Source organism: Molossus molossus, unplaced genomic scaffold (assembly GCF_014108415.1).
Source record: "Molossus molossus isolate mMolMol1 unplaced genomic scaffold, mMolMol1.p scaffold_m16_p_12, whole genome shotgun sequence".
Taxonomy (NCBI): Eukaryota; Metazoa; Chordata; class Mammalia; order Chiroptera; family Molossidae; genus Molossus; species Molossus molossus.
In genome coordinates this window covers 75516926-75537062 of record NW_023425347.1, presented here as the reverse complement: position 1 = coordinate 75537062, position 20137 = coordinate 75516926, and the positions used below count along the sequence as shown (strand labels likewise).

Here is a 20137-nt window from a genome sequence, read left to right as displayed (position 1 = left end):
GCTCTAACCGCTGAGCCAAACCGGCCAGGGTTTGCTTTTTTTTTTTTTTTTTTTTTTTAAAGAATTAACAATCAGTGTCACTGGACTCAGACCAGGAGTCCATGAACTGAGGACCTCTGTGTATCTGTCAGTATCTTCTCCATGTTCTTTCCGGCCTGTTTCCGTAGTCTCATGAGCTGCTCCTTCTTCCGGTAATGGAACTGGGCCTTCTCCTTCCTCTTCACCTCCAGAGTGCCTGTGACCGCCTTGTACAAATATCTTGAGGCGTCCAAGGCCGCCTGGCCTCGTTTGGTCTTGTGGGGCGGCGGGCCCTGTGCGGTCCATCTTTTAAGCGGCTGAGGACTTGGAAGTGGTAAGACTGCGGAATGGGTTGGGGTCCATCCACTTGTAGAGGAAGGCCAGGGACGTCAGCTTGTTTGTGTAGAAATTGGCAGAAACGTTGATGCCCTCACAGTGCACAACCACCACCTTCCAGCCCAGCCATACCTGCTTGGCCACCATGGCCGCCAGGCCACGCAGGAGATGGCCTCGCCGTCGCGCTCCGGGATCTGCCCCAACGCCGTCTTCACCAGCCGCCTAGGAAAGAAGCGGGGGTTCTGGCACTTTTGCAGATGTACTTTACGGGACCCTTGAGGATGGTCTCCGAATGTTTCCCGACTCTTCAAACTTGAGTGAAAGATTAGACCAGGGAATCTTTGTGTTGAAATTTTTTTTGTTGAACATCATTCCTTAGAACATGAATTTTTCTTATCAATTTTAAATTATTTTAGCTGTACCTTTTGAGAGGTTAAAAAATTACATCAGATCTAGACAACAGAAGGAGCTTTGCTTCCGTCTTTAGTCCAACAACCTTCTCCAGCCAAGATCAAACAACTTTTTGGGTTTTTGCAGCTAATGCACCTGAATTTCTGACAGCTGTGGTTAGCTTGACATAGTTTTACTGAAAGTAATTTGTCTACTTTCCTATTAGATTGTCTTTTAATATCAACTTGTTAAACGTGTTCCCGGGAGATAGTTTCCTATCTGTTCTCCTTGTGCTTGAAATATCCTGTGGCAGTGGGACAGAGATTACAAAATTCCATAACTTTTAGAGGGAACTCTTTTTTTTTTTTTCAATTTTTTAAATCTTTAGATAGAGTGGGAAGGAGTAGGAGAGAGAGAGAGAGAGAGGGAGAGAGAGAAACATCCATGTGAGAGAGACACATTGACTGGTTGCTTTCTGTACAACCCTGACCAGGGCCGGGGACGAACTGCAACCCAGGTACGTGCCCTTGACTGGAATTGAACCCTTGACTCTTCGGTCCACACAGTCGCTCTAATTGCTGAGCCAAACAGGCCAGGGCAGGGGAAACTCTTTGCAAGCCTATGATCCCACACTGCATGTATTCATTCAGAAGATATTTTTTATGCACCCATTTTGTGTCAGGCACTGTACCAGATATGTAGATTAAAAACTAGGGTCTTTGGTCTCAAGGACTTGAGAGTCTAACGGAGAAGCAGATATGTAAACACAGAAATGATGCAGTGCTGTAATTAGCATGACAGCACTGTGTGCAGGGAGAAGTGAAAGCATCGAAGACAGCAAACAAGTTGGCCTCAGGAAGTTGTGGCTGCAAAGAGACATGTGGGCTGTATCTTGAATGATGAACGTGACTTTCCAGATGAATTTAGGAGACTTTGCATTCTGGGCAGAAGAAACAATGGCCAAAGGCTGCCAGGTGTGTTGTATCATGTGTGTATGTGTGAGGGGACCCTTTAGTATACTTTGACTACATGCTGGGGAGTGGCAAAGGACTTGCTGTGTGGTAATATTATGAGTATACTTTAGACTTCCATCGTCCTGGAAATCTACCTGCTACTCAGGTAGAAGCATAAATATTGCAGATATGAAATGTTTTCTAATTGCTGAGTAATAAGAAAGGTCCGAGTACTATGCCCACAAGATCTCCATGGAAGTATAACTTTGTGAATACATTAAATTATCTTAGAAAAGTCTAGTGAAATGGCAGCAATAAATGTTATGTCATTTCTGGAGTTGATGATGTTGGTTTTTGTTTTTTGTTTTTTTAATTCCTCACCTGAGGATATTTTTCTACTTATCATTAGATAGAGTAGGAGGGAGGGGGAGAGAGAGACAGAGAGAAACATTGACATGATAGAACCACATTGACTGATTGCCTCCCGCACAACCCGACCAGGGCCGGTGACAAACACAACCGAGGTACGTGTCCTTGACCGGAATTGAACCTGTGACCCTTTGGTCCCCGGGCTGACGCTCTAACCCCTGAGCTATACTGGTCAGGGCGATGACATTGGTTTTTTGTTTTTTTATCCTCACCCAAGGACACCTTTGCATCTATCTTCAGATAGAGCGGGAGGGAGAGAGGGAGGAAGAGAGAGAGAAAAACATCGACGTGAGAGAGACACATCGACTGATTGCCACCCACACAACCCCAACCGGGGCCAGGGCCAAACTGCAACCGAGGTACATGGCCTTAGCGGGAACCAAACCTGGGTCTCTCTAGTCCACCGGCTGACGCTCCAACTGCTGAGTCAGACTGGCCAGGGCTGACGTTGGTTTTTGAGGCTGAACATACTTGTATACTCAGGCAGTCTAAGAGTACTGAATAGTTGATGTGTGCTCATGGTTACTCAGTGCTTAGAATGTGTAAATGGGTAGTGCAGCCTGATGTCTCAGTACACTTTTCAGCAAATCTGTTGCTTTCAAATAAATCAGAAAACTACTTTCTTTCTGCATTTTTCATCTGATGTCATTGTGTATGTAGGTGGTAGCTTTCTTGGGCATGGTTGTCTATATAACTGTTCAGCACATGAGTCATTGTCTGTTTTGATTCTTCTGCCTGAAAATTTCATCTTGGAAATATTGTCCTGCAATTGGTGACGGCAACGCTTTCCTCGTTATGTACATTGCAGCTGGCTTTATATGTTATGATGACGGAATTTACCTGTGCCATAGACAAGGGATAAAATGACTTATTAAATAGACTCAGACTCAATTCCTCCAAATGATATCCCCCATGAAAAAGATGCCAAGCAGGAATCTGCATAAAACACACTTACATTTTACATTCTAAACATATTATACCTAACTTTTGTTATTGTGTCTGCTTAAATCCTTATCAGAGTTGTACTTCTGTTTGAGCACAAGTGGCCAGTTTAAGTAGATACTAACTTTGAAGAAGTTCTATTTTGGCCTCTGGAATGTGACAGTTCAGCATACTACACTGAAAAGGTAGGAACCATGTCGGTGTGGAGTAGAACACCTTAGAATGAATTCATTTTTACCAGATTCCTTTATTGTTAAAGACGTATTCCTATATAGTTAAGTTTTTGTTTTTAATCTTCACCCGAGGATATTTTTCCATTTATCTTCAGACAGAGTGGGAGGGAGGGAGGGGGGGGAGAGAGAGAGAGAGAGAGAGAGAGAGAGAGAGACACTGATGTAAGAGAGACACATCAACTGGCTCCCTCACACATGACCCTGACCAGGGCTGGGATGAACTGCACCCGAGGTACGTGCCCTTGGCCGGAATCGAACCCATGACTCTTTGGTCTGCGGGCTAACACTGTAACCGCTGAGCCAAACGGGCCAGGGCTATGTTGGTTAATTTTTTTAAATTGTAATTCGCCACAGTTAACGTGTCCACTAGAATATAAGCTGCTTGAGGGCAGGGGTTTCGTGCCTGTTTGTTCAGTAGAGTATTCCCAGCACCTAGAACCGTGCTCCGCACAGGTCAGGCTGTCAGTAGATACTTGTTTGAGTGGATGAGTTGATTTTTATCATCCATAAATCTTTTATTTCTTACTAGAAGAAATCTTTTACAGGCTATCTGAATATTTAATTTTTAGGGAAGCTAAGTTTAAAAATATTTTTTAAAAGTTAGGGGCCCATCAGGGAAACAGAAACCACTGTAGGTGGTACAAGCAGAGGGAATTTAATATACGGAATGAGTTACACAGATGATATGAGAGCCGAGAAGGCAAATAGGCTGGTGAGGCAAACCAGAGATTCGCAAACCCTGGGAACTGCTATACCCCTGAGGAAACTCGAAGGTGCTGGAGTAACCGAAGGCCAGAAGCCTGAGCCATCTGGTGTGAGCTAGGAACATGGAAAGAAGAGCTGTCTGGTGGCAGCTGGAACTCAGCCCATGTAAGAGAAAGGGCATTACCCTGGTTCCCCTGTCCTCCTATTTCTTATCCTTGTCAGTACTAACTAATGATGGAGCTTACCCACAAGTCCGCTGGCAAGGGAGATGTAGTTCCCTGTGACAGAGGGGAGCAAGGGTAGGATCCAAGTGGAAATAGGCAAAAGCACTTACAAAACATCTCCAAGATGTATTCTTTCTCCTTATAAATAAATAGTTGGGTTATTTAGTTGGACAAGAGGTAAGAAGGGTTTTCAGGCAGGTATAACCTTGTTTGCTTCTAAAGGATCTTAACTGTTGCTGAAACAATAATGAGTATCAGGAAGTAATGTAACAATTCAGTCATTGCCTCTATAATTAGTATGCGTGACTAGGGAAATTGGCTTCTGGTTTGTTGCTGCCAGGAGTGATTTATTATTTGGTTACTCAGAAAGTAAGTTGCCACCCTGTCAATTCTGGGAAGCCTTAAGCAAGATGTGTACACATTGAGCTCGTTCCGGCTACAGCTGCAAGACGAGTCAGTAACACATAAGACATGCAAAGAGATTTTTGAGGATTGCGGCCTTAAAACATGGTGCAGATTAGTCTTTCTTTGATAATTAAGGTAATTGTGGTGGAACAGATTTTCCTGTGCCACATATTTTAACTGGTCTTATTGATTTTTCTGTCCCCCTCCACACACACATCTTCAGATGTGTTAGCACTGGATCTGCTTTCTTCTATACTGGACCTGAAAAGTATTTTATCTTGTAAGGAAAGTTACTTGAAATGCTGCTCCATTTAAAGGGGAAACTTCCCAAATTATTGCTAATAGTTTTCTTCTTGATTATAAAGTGTTTAATGAGTTACATGATATAAGTTCAGCGCTTTCTTGGAGTGCTTTTTTTGTCAATCAGGTCACCTGCCTTTGGGCCCCTGCTACGTTAATGGAATTGGTGGAACTAGGCCAGCAAAGGTTTTCGATGGAGTGTATGTTTGCTTTTAGGCTACTTTCCACAGGGGCCGCGGATAAGGGACCTTCATTGTTTGAGTAGTTACCAACTGTAAAAACTGCAGAGGTTTCATTGTTTTTCTCTTTGTTCCAAAAATTAATTTCCTCTTGTCAGATTATTACTGTAATTCCAAATGTAATTAAAAGGTAATTGAGCCCAGCCAGTGTGGCTCAGTGGTTGAGCGTTGACCCATGTACCAAGAGGTCGCCGGTTCGATTCCTGGTCAGGACACATGCCCAGGTTGTGGGCCGGATCCCCAGTGGGGAGCATGCAGGAGGCGGCCAGTCGAGGTTCTCTTTCATCGATGTATCTATCTCTCTTCCTCTCCCTTCCTCTCTCTCTAAAATCAAAAAAAAAAAAAGATAATTGAGCATTTTCAAAAGTATACCAGACTGCTTTCCAGAATACCAGCTCTTTTCAGCCAGTCCATTTCAACTTAAGAGGTACATCTATGCATTTTTGAAGCTCATGTTGAATAATTACAATATTTTGCTATTGTATTTGACTCTTCTGTTTTCCAAACTTTCTCCTTCCCTACCCTACTCTTCTGGATCCTGTATTTCCCCACAGGGTTTGTGGATGCTCGTCCATTGATGGCTGCACTGCAGGTCCCTCCCCAGTGGAAAGCCCCAGAGATGAGCCAAATCTGCCTTCAGCTGTGGCCATCCATCAGCGTAAGGTTGCCCCGGTGGCTGTCTTCAGTTTATCCCCTGACCCCCATCTTCCTTCATGTGTGGCTGAAACTTGCCCTGGAATCCACCCTGTAACACATCACTGGGTGGTAATAGGAATTTATTATTGCCGCTTTTTTTCACTTTCAAGTAACGTTAAGTAGTTTCCTCATCATATTTCTTGACCATAACCCTCTCTCCCCTTGCATATTTCTTATGGGTATTCTAGTTTGCTTTTAAATACATATAGCATATGGTTTATTGAGGAAGACTGGATTTCAGAAGCCCATTTGAAGAATGATATATTGTTTTGTTTTTTACTTCAAGTCAAAACTTCCAAAAAGAAATTTCTTAATCTAAAGCAGTGAGAATTAGATTTCTCAGGCTTCATGTCTCCTCAACCAAACCCCAAATGTGCAATATTCTCATTTTATGATGTATTGAAAATAGTAAAGCAGACATAGGAGGAAGAGAGACCTACTGTCTGTAGTTGATAACCCTGTCCTAGCATAGCGATTTGAGATAATGGAACCTTTTCTTTTCCTTTTTACACATAGCCAGCCGGTCTTTTGCAGCAGTTACTAGTGATGGAAAGACCATAAATCCCTAAGCTTCTACCACAGGGCTTACATCTTCAGATGTGGATTTACATAGTAATCCTACAGCGTTGCTTCCCAAAGTGCACACGAAGTAAATTTCAGCTTCTTCCTCTTTTCTCGTCTTACTGGAAGTCCCCAGTGTGTGATTTAGAAACAAATTCTCCAGTATTTTAAGCCCTGAGTTAAAATTGTCTTAACATTGTATAGATTGTTGTTCCTGTTCTGTGCCTTCAAAACATAATTTCTTCCAGAATTTTGTATGTGAGCTGGGAACATCTTTTGCTGCAGTATAAAACTCATGGGGGAAAGGGGTGCTAGCGTCTTTTTCTTGTTGATACTTTGCCACTAGGTTTGTAACTAACACACGCCCTCCAATGAGAAGTAGGAAGGAAACTCCCTTTTCTTACCACGATGCTTTTGTTCAAAAATAGCTGTAAACAGCAGAGCTAATGGAAACCAATTTAAGTGTGACCACTGATTTGAGAAAGGACGAATGAAAAGATTCAGCCTCTTCTGCTATGTCAAAAGCATTTTTTACTGAAAGAATAGCTGTTTGGAACTGGGGACTTACTTCGTCTCTCTGAAGGTAGGCATGAGGATTTGGGTTAGAGGAACAGTTTCGGACCAAGGAGAATTTCGAGAAAAAGGTCTTTCATAGAGTGAGTGCTATAATAAAGTCCCCAACTGATATGTGAGAGAAAGAAAGTGTCATTACATGCAACACGAATCAGGAAGACTCCAAACCAGCTCCTCTGTACATTCTGAGGTTCTGAGCCTGGTCTGTGAACAGAAGCAGTCTGACAGAAGTGACTCAGCTCAAGGGTCCATATTGTGGGCAGAGTAAAAGCAGGGCTCAATTTCATTAGACTTCTTATGTATTTGCGGCGGGGGGGGGGGGGGGGGGATTGTTACCATAGAAACGGACTCCCAGACCAGTTGTCTTTTGTCCTGTGGGATTTTGAGGGGTGGGGAGATAGAAGAGTCCTTGTGCTTTTTAGCTAAACATCATTACATGTGATTTCTTTAGAAAGCAAAACTTTATTTTTCTGATTATGAAAGTTATTCATATTTGTGATAACAGTCATTGAGAAGAATGGAGTATAATAATGCAGGAGATATTGCCCATCCTCTGTTTCACCCATTTTTCACTGGAGCTTATGCCATAATAATTTTACATCGTTTTGCATAACATGTACCATAAGCATTTTTCACAACATTAAGAACATCTAAATACTTTCATTGTATTCTGTTTTTGTATCGTTTGAATATGTCATTACTTAACTCTTGCCCATTTGTCAGACATTTGGATTTTTAGTTTTTCAGTATTATAAGTAATGGTACAATGTAAATTTTTGTGTTGCTGTTATACTAATGGGTGTTCAGAGTTGAGTAGTCATGTGGGCCCTCTAATTGTAAAAAGTGGCCAGGGAGTCCTCTGGGCTGAGCCCATGTAGAGTTGGCCTTGCTGTGGGAGCTGTCATCTGAACTCCTACACTATAGGGGACATCTGCTGAGGCAAGGAGTGGAGAGCTGGGGAGAATCCTGGCTTGACTACAAGAACAGCTTTAAGAGAAGTGATCACAGCAAGACGGACCAAGATACAGTGTTATATCTCACACACCATCTCCCACATTATACACTTGGTATGTGGAAGAATTATAGTGCCATTGATTAGCATCTTAGGTTGTTCATACGGGCCTCCTACACTTAAATTTAGTTCCCTGGGAGGGTGGATTAGAGGCCCTACATTGGGAGAAAGGTGATAATAGTGATTACATTTTTTTTTAATCCTCACCCGAGGACATTTTTGCATTTATTTTCAGATAGGGAGGGAGAGAGGGAGGAAAAGCGAGAGAGAAACATCAGAGAGAGAGAGAGGGAGAGAAACATCCATGTGATAGAGACACATCGAGTGGTTGCCACCCATATGACCCCGTTCCGGGCCAGGGACAAACTGCAACCAAGGTACGTGCCCTTAGTGGGAACCAAACCCGGGACTCTGGTTCCCGACGCTCTAACTGCTGAGACTAACCAGCCAGGGTGTGATTGCATTTTTTTTAAAGGTCTTTCCTTACACTGTAAATTCCATGAAGTAAGGAACTGTGTCCCATTTATCTGTATACTGAATGCACAGTGTCTAATGTCTCCACCATAAACACTATTCTTCTATTAATGCGTGTTCAGATCATATATATATACACATATATACATATACATATGTATGTCTATATCTATATCTATATATCTAATCTATATCTATATCTATATATCTATATCTATATCTATATCTATATCTATATCTATATCTATATCTATATCTATATCTATATCTATATCTAGGTATTGTTTTGTCTTTTGAAAGTCACCGTCATACTATTAACACAGATATTTGAAGATCTGTAACATTCCAGGAAGCTGAGCAGGTGAATCTCATGGTTGCTGTGTGGTAATTGCTTCTTTGTGTGCTTCTGTGCCACATTGAAAACCAGAGCCAGTCACAGAGCTAGTACTCTGCCCTCTCACTAGGAGGCTTTAGTGTGACACATCGTCTTGGGGAAATGTAGCATGGGTGTGAAGCCGGAGGCTAAAATAGCGGTCCCTTGGCCTTTTTGTGGGATGAGAGTAAATAGACACTGTTCTCAGGTGCGTAGACAATAATAACCTTGCAGCAGCTTTAGAAGCTGTCCTTGTCCCCACTGGAACAGGTTTGTTTAATTTGAAGACTCTTGCTTTGGCTCTTTTGAAGCTGTGATTTTTTTCCTAGAGAACTGCTCTGGGTTTATCTACAATATTTCCTTTGCAGACTCTTTCTATTTACATGGCTGGCATCTGCCCCACCTCCTTGTACCATGCTCTCTGACCTGGACCTCCTTAGACCCAATTTTGAAACACCTAGGTTTTGAAACACTGTAGTGAATGTTTTCTTTTTTTAAAAAATGTATCAGAATATATTCATTTATTTATGTACATGCATAATAATTTTAATATTGAAACTGTATTGTTTTGCCCAGCCAGGGCCGCTCAGTGGATTGAGCATCTTCCCATGGACTGAGAGGTCCCGGTTTGATTTCTGGTCAGGGCATATGCCTGGGTTGTGGGCTTGATTCCCAGTAGGGGGCATGCAGGAGGTATACGACTGATGAATCCTTCTCACATCGATGTTTCTCTCTCTCTCTCTCTCTCTCTCTCTCTCTCTCTCTCTCTCTCTCGGCTACAGTTTGTCCCCTGCCTCGATTGGGGTCGTGCAGGAGGCAGCCACCCGACGTGTCCCCCTCATGTCGACGTTTCTCTCTCTCTCTCTCTCTCTCTCTCTCTCTCTCTCTCTCTCTTCTTTTCTCTCCCTCCCACTCTTGGGCTCTGGCAGAGGGAGGGCAGACTGGACTGGAACTGTGTGGGGACACTTGAGATTCGGAGGGCACTTAGAGCCCTTGCTGAGTTGTGACCACGCAGGATGGTGGCCAGCATGCTCCTTCCCAGGGCTCTGGGGAGAGGCGGGGCCCCTCCCTCTAATGTTTTCCTTTTGAAAGGGCAAATCTCCACCTTTTGCTCATTCCTTTAGCCAGGGCTGCTCTGACGACTAACATTCAGCATGCCGCTGATCTCAGAATTCATTTCTGTTCTGTTTGGTTTAGAAACGAAAGCCCTCTAGCTTGTTTGGATACGGTTGTGATTCAGTTAACCCGGCACTGACTTTCTGTTTGCCAGTGGCTGGGGCTCCTCTGGTGTGTGAGGAAAGCTGCCCTACGCCCATGTGGAGAGGGGTTCGCATGTTTGTGGTCTTGCACAAGGGCTCGTTTGCTGACTCAGAAGGTTTTGTGTAAAGTCTCTGCCTGGGTGAAAGGCATGAGCTTCACTTCGAACAACTGGAAAACATTTTCTGCCTGGCCACTTACTCTTGAGCTCTAGTGTGTTGCACTCTCCTCCGCTTCTGGGCTTCCTTTGAGTAAGAGGAAGTGGATGGGAAGTGGTGTGAGTAAGCCTTCATGCACCATCTCAGGTGTTGGACTTGCCAGCAGCAGAGTGAATTGTGTTGTAATAGAAAAGAACACCTAAAGAACAGGGTATCAATTTACTGCCCATTATTCAGCACCTACTGTGTATAACACACTTGGGGTGTATAAAGATGGTTCTGACTCCAGTCCAGCTGATGATTTCTTCTGTGAACTTGGGTAAATGACCTCTCTGGGCCTTAGTTTTTCCAGCTGTGCTTGGACTAGAATCTTTAAGGGTCTTTACAGTTTTGGAATTCTGTACTCTAAATTGTTACAGAACAAGAGAAGAAGCTCTTCCACAGTATTGGTATATTTTTTATATCTCACATGTTCCAAACTAAATGGTTTATAAATGGTTCCTCTAGGGCTGGACTTCTCAACCTCAGCACTCTTGACTTTTTTATTTATTTCTGGTATGAAGATCTTTATTATGCTGCATTGAATATAAAGTTAATGGCACTGGCCAAAGATAAGTCCATTTTAAAAAACAATTTAAAAAGATTTTAAGCCCTGGCCAGTTTGGCTCAGCGGTTAAAGCATCGGCCTGCGGTCCGGAGAGACCCGGGTTCGGTTCCCGCTAAGGGCACGTACTTCGGTTGCAGTTTGTCCCCGGCCCTGGTTGGTCGTGCGGGTGGCAGCCACTCGATGTGTCCCTTCACATCGATGTTTCTCTCTCTCTCTCCCTTCCTCTCTCTCCCTCCCACTCTATCTGTACAAAAAATGGAAAAATATCCTCGGGCGAGGATTAAAAAAAATAACAATAAAAAAAAAGATTTTAAAAAATTTATTGGGGTGACATTGGTTAATAAAATTGTATAGGTTTCAGGTGTACACTTCTATAATACATCATCTATATATTGTACTGGGTATTTACCACCCAAACCAAGTCTTCCATCACCATTTATTCTCCTTTTTACTCTCTCATACCTATCCCACCCCTTTCCCTCTGACAATCACCATGCTATTGTCTGTGTCTATAAGATTTTTTTTCTTTGCTTTATCCCTCACCTTCTTCACCCAGCCCCCAAGCCCCCTCCCCTCTGACTGCTGTCAGACTGTTCTCTATATCTATGAATCTATTTCTGTTTTGTTTGTTAGTTTATTTTGTTTATTAGATTCCACATATAAGTGAAATCGTATGGTATTTTGTCTTTCTCTGACTGGCTTATTTCACATAGCATAACACTCTCAGGTCCATCTATGCTATCTTACAAAAGATAAGATTTTCTTCTTTAAAAATTTTTTTTGTTAATCCTCACCTGAAGGTACTATTCCATTGCTTTTTAAAAAGAGGGGAAAGGAGGGAGAGAGAAAGAGAGAGACATACATTGGATTGGTTGCCTCCCACAATGACCTCAACCAGGGCCGGGGATCAAACCTGCAACCCAGGTACGTGCCCTTGACCGGGAACTGAACCTGTAACCCTTTGGTCTGTGGGTCAATACTCTAACTACTGAGCCAGACCAGCCAGGGCAAGATTTCCTTGGCCTCTGTTCACTAGATGCCAGGAGCACCTCCCACCTCCTGCCAACTAAAAATGTCTTTAGACATTGACTTTGCCCCTTGGGAAAATTGCGTCAGTTGAAAACCACTGTTCTGGAGGGAAGAGAGGGGCACTGTTTGAATGTGGGCTGTTTTTAGTATCCATTTTTACATTGTTCCTCTTTTGCTTATTACCTGCTCTAGGGTTGGGGGATGAAGAGCACTCTCATTGGTTAGTGGCCCTATCACCTTCCTTTAGTACCTTCTTCTAAAGATGTGCTTACCCCCTAGTGGGCTGGCTTACTTTGCATGTTCAGTATTTTTTTTTTTCCAGAATAGGAATAGATAGTGGTTATTGCAAAGAGGAAGGTAAGGCTTTAACTTGAATTAATGTTAGAAATGTTAAGAAGTAAATGTCCCCAGGGAGTGAAGAAAGTGACTTCTAGCGAACCAAGTTAGATTTAGTGCTTGTTATCTGAAATGAAATCATGAGTGATGGGAAATTAGTTTAATTATCATGTCAAGTTTTGAACTATCAGATCCACTGGTAGACTTTGAAATGATTGTCTGGCTGTTAGCTCAGCTGTCCCTCCCTGCACATCTCCCCAAGCCTGCTGTTAGCCATTGAGATAGTGATTGAAATGCATTAACTCTTTTATGAGATCTAATTTTGTTACTTGTTATGTTTGCGATAAAATGTCGGTTTTAGGTTGAATAACTTTGTATTTGCCCCAGTGCCATCTCTTTTAATTCTACAGTTTTGATTGTAGAATGGTGCTGTTTGCTGATGGGGGTAGAGTGTGTTCTGTGAGTATCCTTACTGGATACTCTGGGTCCCCAAAGCCATGATGAAGCTGACACTGGAGCCTGTGTCAGCTCCTGTCCCTTGTCTGGCAAGCTCCGGGTTCCATTCCAGCTGAGCCTTTGCTGGAGTAATTGGTCACACGGAGCCTTCAAGCCAAACTATTGTTTGTACTGAGATAGTCTCGCTGTTTAGCTCCTAATGAAATAATGTCCTTCCTGCCCCCAATGAAAGCAGCTATTTTTTATTTCTTCCCTCCCCTTTTCAGAGAAGCTATGCCTTCACCGCCACTCTTCTATCTTATTCATAAGAGCTTTAAGCAGGGTCTTTGTGTAGAGGGAATTGGCTAGAGCCAAAATATCATGGGCTAATCCGAGATCAGGAATATTAAGGATACTCTTTCCCCCAACTTTCTGTGTAAGATATTTCAGTTTACCTTTGGATGATTTTCTGAGTAAGGCGATTTGAATCTTAAGTTCACATAAGACAAATACACTAGTTTTTAAAAATTAATTATACTAAATTAGGCAGTTGTTGCCTAAAGGAGTTTACAAAAACAAAACCCAGCAACAGAACAGTCATAGATGAATGTCACAGGAGAACAACAGAGTGCTGTGGGAGTCAGAACAGGATAGAGAGAGTGGATGGAGCAAGATTTCACAAAGTGATGTTTTGCATATGGAAGTCACAGCCCCTGTAAAGCTATTTGTGAGCGATCTTAAGTTGACTCGTGAAGTGTAAGTAGTCCAGTTTTCCTTATTGGTCAAAACGGAGAACCTCCAAAATATGAATTCAGGAAGGAGAATCCACAAGTAGAGATGAAAAGTTGCCGAGTGGCCCCGTGTGTCCTGCCCCTCCCTCTCAGCTTGGGTTGCTTCTCTGGGTCATCGAAGCTTTCGTCACGTTGCTGCCTCTGCTCCAAAGCTCCGCCTCATGCACAGACACCGGCCACCTGCTTGGGTTCTTCCCCCTCAGTCCTGTTAAGACTGTTTAGAACTTTGAGTACAAAGGGAGGGACAAAAAAGGGGATTTGCCACAAAATACATGAAACTAAAAAAAAGTCACCTTTTTTTCCTTTTTAAAAACTGTTGGCACTATTACAGAAGTCCCCATTCCCCCCTACCTTTGCCCACCTCCACGCAGCCTTGCCCCGCCTTCCTCCTGGCCTTCACCACACTGCTGTCTGTGTCTGTGGGCTATGTGTATGTGTTCTTTGGCTAATCTCTCCACCTTCTTTCATCCAGTTTCCCCTGTCCCCTCCCCTCTGACAGCTGGCACCATGTGTCCATTCCCTCTGTTTCTGTTTTGTTCGTCATTTTCTTTTGTTCATTGGAGTCCACATATAAATGAGATCATACGGTATTTGTCTTTCTCTGACTGGCTTATTTCACCTAGAATAATAATCTTCAGGTAAAAATAGTCACCCTTTCAAGGTTTAATTGCTGATACTTCCTTGGCTTGTTCCCAGTCCCTGTTCCACTTCACACTCCTAAGATCTCTGTGCCTTAGCTTCACAGGACCAGCGTAAATTATTTTTTTAATCCTTACCCGAGGATATTTTTCTATTTATCTTCAGATAGAGTGGGAGGGAGGGAGAGAGAGGGAGAAAGAGGGAGAATAACATCGGTGAGAGGGAGGCATCGATGAGTTGCCTCCCGCGAGACCCCAACCAGGGCCGGGGATGAACCACAACGGAGGTACGAGCCCTTGATGGGAATCAAACCGGTGACTCATTGGTCCGAGGGCCGACGCTCTAACCACTGAGCAAACGGGCTAGGGCCAGTGTAAATTCTTTATTACTTTGTTTGATTTCTTTTTCCTCAGCACCACGCTCTCCTCCGTGTGTAAGGTGCTATCTAAGGATCCACCATTCAGGAATTTACTCTCTAGAGAACTTGACCTAGAAGTAAAAGCCAAAGTAGCTTCCTTGTGTTGCTGCTCACCTAGGGCTTTTTCACTCATTTTCCCAGTAGATAGGCACCCAGGCCCCTTCCTGAGGATACTGGCGTAGGAGACATTATCCTCCAGGTGAAACTCAACATTCTCCAGAAAGAATGAGCCTGCTTGGAGATCGAGCAGCATATACCACACTTTGACACTAGTCTCTTGTGGAAGCGCTTATTTAACAAATCAATCTATTAATTTAGGGCTAAACTAATAAAAATATTACTAAGTTTAGCTAGGGGTGTTATGGTTTAGTTTTTTTTCTTTTAAAAAAAATGTTTATTTTTATTATTTTTGTTACAGCTGTTTCTCCTTTTACCCCCCTAGACACCCTCCTCCCGATCCTGCCCCCCCCCCCAGCATTGTTGTCTAGGCCCATTGGTTATGCATACATGCATATAAGTTCTTTGGTTTATATGATTTCCCCCCATCCCCCCTCCTCTGAGGTTTGTCAGTCTGAATCATACTCCTTTCTGTGTCTCTGGGTCTGTTCTGTTCATCAGCTTATTTTGTTCATTATATTTCACAAATAAGTGAGATCATGTGGTATTTGTCTTTCTCTGATTGGCTTATTTCGCTTAGCATAATACTCTCCAGGTCCCTCCATGTCATCTCAAAGAATAAGAGATCTCGCTTTCTTACAGGTGCATTGCTTTCCATTGTGTATATGTACCACAGCTTTTTTATATACTCATTTTGTTTTTAAAACCAATCAGACTTTATTGAGATAAATATTGTTACTTTTATAGATTTGTAATAACAGGTCTCTGCATTTCCTATATTGTTTCATGTCAAACTTAAATGAATGGCTTAAGTGATAGCTGATCTTTTTTTTTTCATTCCTCACCTGAGGATATCTTTCTACTTATTATCAAATAGAGTGGGAGGGAGGAAGAGAGAGAGACAGAGAAACATCGATATGGTTACCTCCCATATGACCCCACCGAGGTATGTGCCCTTGACTGGAATCAAACTGGTAACTCATTGGTCCTCGGGCCAACGCTCTAACCACTGAGCAAACCAGCCAGGGCAGAGCTTTTATTTCAAAGTACAATAGTTATATTGTCCGATTCTAGAGTCCAGTGAAGTAGAAATAATATGCTGCTAAGCATTATATTAAACACTATCTTAGGAGTTATAATAAGGACAAATGTAGCATCAGTTAAATGGCCATTAACTAAAAACAGATAAATCAAAATTACTTTTATTTTTTTTCCTTTATTGACTTTTAGAGAGAGAGGAAGTGAGAGGGAGAGAGAGATAGAAACATTAATGAGAGAGAACATTGACTGGCCACCTCCTGCATGCCCCTCACTGGGGATCGGGCCCACAACCAGGGCATGTGCCCTGACCGGGCATCTAACTGGTGACCTCTTGGTGCATGGGCCAACGCTCAACCACTGAGCCACACTGGCTGGACCAAAATTACTTTTAAAGAGACAAAACATAGGCAGATATTTTCCTGTGGTTGTGGATGTTCAGGGGCTGCTACTCTGGAAACTTAACCAAATCTGAATGTGACCCTGGGTCCCTCAGCCCTCACGGTAACCTTCCTCCCGCCCTGGAAGGAGAGAGATACACGGCCCCTTTCAGGCCTCTGTTGAATAGTAGGGGCAAAGGTGCCACTGGGGGAAAACGTGGAATTAGTCTGGTTTAGCCAATTTTTGTTTGCTGTGATCATTTTTTTTCCTTAGCTCATTGAGTTTTCTCTCAGTGAACAGAGATGCCAATGAACTTTGTTGACCGTTTTTTTCTCATGGGACATAATCCATCTTTTTTTAAAAAAATGTTTTTATTGGTTTGAGAGAGATAGAGGAAGGAAGGAGGAGGGAGACAAACATCCATCAGAGAGAACCATCGATTGGCTACCCCCTGTATGCCCCCTACTGGGGATCTAGCCCTGCAGTCCAGTAGGGAATTTAACAGGAAATCTTGTAGGCTTGAGGTGTATGGGACAACGCTCAACCAGCTGAGCCACACCAGCCAGGGCATAATTCATCTTTGATAGAAAGAAGTGTTTCTTTCCAATTTTCCCTCCAGGTCTTTCCATGGGGGTTGCATTTCTGGGGTTTTCATACACTTTGGGACTTTTTTTTTTTTTTAAGCAGTAAATTCCCTCCTTGAGTAATTCTCTGCAAAGTTTCACTATATGTTCTTGGTGTAGTTCAGTCAGTATTTGTGGACAGTGTCTCTTTTTGACAAAAGGAAATGACATTCTTGCGAGATGGGCCGGATGGGAAGGGACTCATCTTGCAGAGCATTCTGAGAACAAAGGTTGAGTAAGTCTTTGTTTTGGTCTCATGGTTCCTTAAAATGGTGTACTTACAGAAGTTCAAGGTTACTGTTTATTGTTATTTTGGAATAGGTGAGTTCTCTTTTCTACAGATGAAAATAGGCCACTAAACATACCTCGTAGCCCCATTGAAATGTCCAAGATGGCACTGGTGTTTCTTTGTGTTCTTTGTAGTGAGTCGGGGTGGAGAGATGTAGTGAGTGGAACTGAGGTGACTGGCATTGGAATTGTTCTTAAAACAAATACTGCTTCTTCTTCACTTTGACTCCTAATTTTTGTGTTAGTTAATGGCAGGCCAAGTCAAGGAGAATTAAGCTGTGTTTTCAAATCAGAGTTTGTTTTAGGTTCTTCTGTTTTTGTTTGTTTGTTTTTAAAGACGACTCAGTTGATTCTGTGGAGGGGGCGATATTAACATGCAGAAGTGTCCTTGAATAGCAGTTTGGGACCCAGCACACTGCAGGGCGTGAGGCCCTGTGTTTATATAATGAATTCTTAACTGCTGACATGATAGAGAAAAGATCCAGGTTGAAACAGTACAATGCCATGTAATCCAGGTGGAAAGCATAATTATCTCCCTTATTGTGAGTCAGCTCTGGGATGCAGACATGGAGTGGCCTGAAGAAAAAGTGAATTGTGAGTAAAAATAGAAGGAGAAAAGATAGCCCAGATTCTGCTTTTTGTCAGTTGTTTTCAGCACATAAAACTGTTCCTTTATTTTTTTCGGTAAGTTTAAATATTTCCTTTCCCTTTACAACCATCAGTGTTCCCCTTATTTAGTTTTAAGACTCCTCTTGTCTAATATAAAATGTTCACTTTCAGAACTGAAGATATACTGTGCAGACCTCAGAGTGATCTGCATTTCTGCCTGCTCCAGATTTGATAATCAACATCTCATATAGCTTTTCCTTCTTCCTTTTGTGAAGAAAGAAAAGCCTGAATTATTTGTCCCTCTAGTTATGCCAGCCACAAGCTTACCTGTTCTTAAAGGCACCAAAACATAAATGACTTAGCTGTTTAATGTAGAGATACTTACGAGCTTCTCTGTCTTACAGCCTCATCTTTTTAAAAAAATCACTTCCACTTTAATGGTATTTCAGATTGTTGTTACACAACTAGAATTCGGTGGAAACAACAGGACAAATTAGAAAGAATATATAAGAAACCACAGGTTCTTTATTTTATTTAAAAAATGTGACCTGTAGCATGTTTGTATTTGGTACACCTTGAAAAATATATCATCAAGCCCTGGCTGGATTGGCTCAGCGGTTAGAGCACTGGCCTGTGGACCAAAGGGTCTCAGGTTTGATTTTCAGTCAGGGGCATGTGCCTAGGTTGCAGGTTCAACCCCCAGCCCTGGTCAGGGTCCTATAGGAGGCAACCAGTCAGTGTGTCTCTCACACATCGATGTTTCTCCCTCCCTCCTTCTCTTCCACTCTATCTAAAAATCCATGGAAAAGCATCCTTGGGTTAGGATTAACAAAAACAAAAACAAAAGAAAAGAAAAATGTATCATTAAGAGCTCCTTCCTCAACCCCAAATGAAAAGTTACCAGGACCCCCCCACCTCCAAACACACACACTGTCCTGCCATAGCTGCTCCTTCAGTGACTACTGCTCATGTCCAGTTGTGAGTTGTTCATCAGCAGCCTAAGTATAGTATAAATCTAAGGGAGGCTATGGGATCACTGAAGTTCTGGCCTCCCTTCTTTTCTTTGTTATTGAATTTATTGGGGTGACATTGGTTAATGAAATTATGTAGCTTTCAGGTGTACAATTCTATAATACATCATTGTATTTTGTAGTCATCACCCCAATATGTTCCTCCTTATGTGTCTATCACATTTAAGCCAGTTTCAGGGTTTTATTTGTTGTCACATTTACACTAGTCACAGGCTCCATGAACTAAGTTTGATTCAGTTTTTTAGGTTCATCAAGACCTACTATCTTCATAAGTTAATTACCTCGTGTTGCATTTCTTTGTTTTGTTTCGTTAATCTTTTTTTTTTTTTTTTTGGTACATGCCCTTAGTGGGAACTGAACCTGGGACTCTCTGGTCCACAGGCCGATGCTCCAACCGCTGAGCCAAACCGGCCAGGGATGTTTTGTTAATCTTCACCCAAGGATATTTTTCCATTGAGTTTTAGAGAGAGTGGAAGGAATGGAGGGAGGGGAAGAGAGAGAGAGAACATTGATGTGGGAGAGACACATCAATTGGTTGCCTCCCGCATGTACCCTAACCAGGCCTGGGAATGGAACCTACAACCCAGGTATGTGACTTTGACCGGGAATTGAACCCGAGAACCTTTGGTGCATGGGCTGACGCTGTAATCACTTAGTCACACCAGCCAGGGGTTGTGTTGCCTTTTGAGAACCATTCATTGAATGTCAAACAGGAGGGGACCTAAAAGTTACCTACAGATCAGCTGATAGAACTGCAGTAGTAGAAAGTGACCCTTTGGGCTCAGGTTCACCCACCTACTGTGCAGAGATCATTTCTCTGCCATCCCTGAGAGTGGGTAATCCAGCCTCTTCTTGGACACCTGCACTTACTGGGCTTCTGCTAGTCCTGGATATGCTGCATTTGTTTTCATACAACATTGATTGTTAGAAGATCGTCCCCAGAGTGCGCTGGAATCAACTTCCACTCACTGATGCTAGTTCTGCCTTTGGAGCCTCACCCTTTTCTGTGTGATAACTTCACGTTTAAGGTGTTTGAAGACTTCTCCCTTCATTTCCCAAAACAGGAAACAATTGAAGACTTTTATCTTTCTTATTGATGAATTCATTTAACAAATGTTCATTTTGTATGTGCTCTTTGCAAGCATTGTGCTAAGTGTTTGGGATAAATGATGAAATGATAAAACATGGTCCTTGCCTTCTAGAGCTCACAGTCTAATTGGGGCAAGGAAGACCTGTAAGCAACAAAGTATAAAACATATTAAGTATTAGAAGAGCAAAGCAAACAGTGAACTATTAGCCTTAGAGAAGGTCAAGATTTATTGCATTGGAGGGCCTCACAGAAGAGGTGACGGTGGGCTACATTTGGAAGTTTGTCAAGCAGGGAATGGGCAGGAAGAGTGGTGTAGGCAGAGGTGTGCGTGCACGGCGTATTCAGGATGGTGACGTCAGTGTGTGTAAAGGTAGGCTCTTGGATGGCTTTCCAAGTCATGTGATAAGGAGTTTCAGCTTATCCTACA

General features: G+C 42.6%; 1 protein-coding gene and 1 pseudogene across 3 annotated transcripts in view; one reads left to right on the top strand and one right to left on the bottom strand.

The window, feature by feature from the left end:
* SMAP2 (small ArfGAP2) overlaps positions 1–20137 on the top strand; it is a 51680-nt gene that overhangs the window by 7542 nt on the left and 24001 nt on the right. Inside the window, exon 1 of one of the 3 annotated variants that reach the window (XM_036257355.1) lies at positions 3145–3253. The exons of 1 other annotated variant lie outside the window; for it this stretch is intronic. The gene's annotated coding sequence lies outside the window, so the exon portion shown is untranslated. Of the gene's footprint in view, positions 1–3144; positions 3254–6119; positions 7015–20137 lie in introns of those variants that run through there. One more of the 3 variants, XM_036257353.1, reaches the window with a different exon arrangement.
* On the bottom strand, positions 87–14666 carry LOC118626141 (annotated as a pseudogene).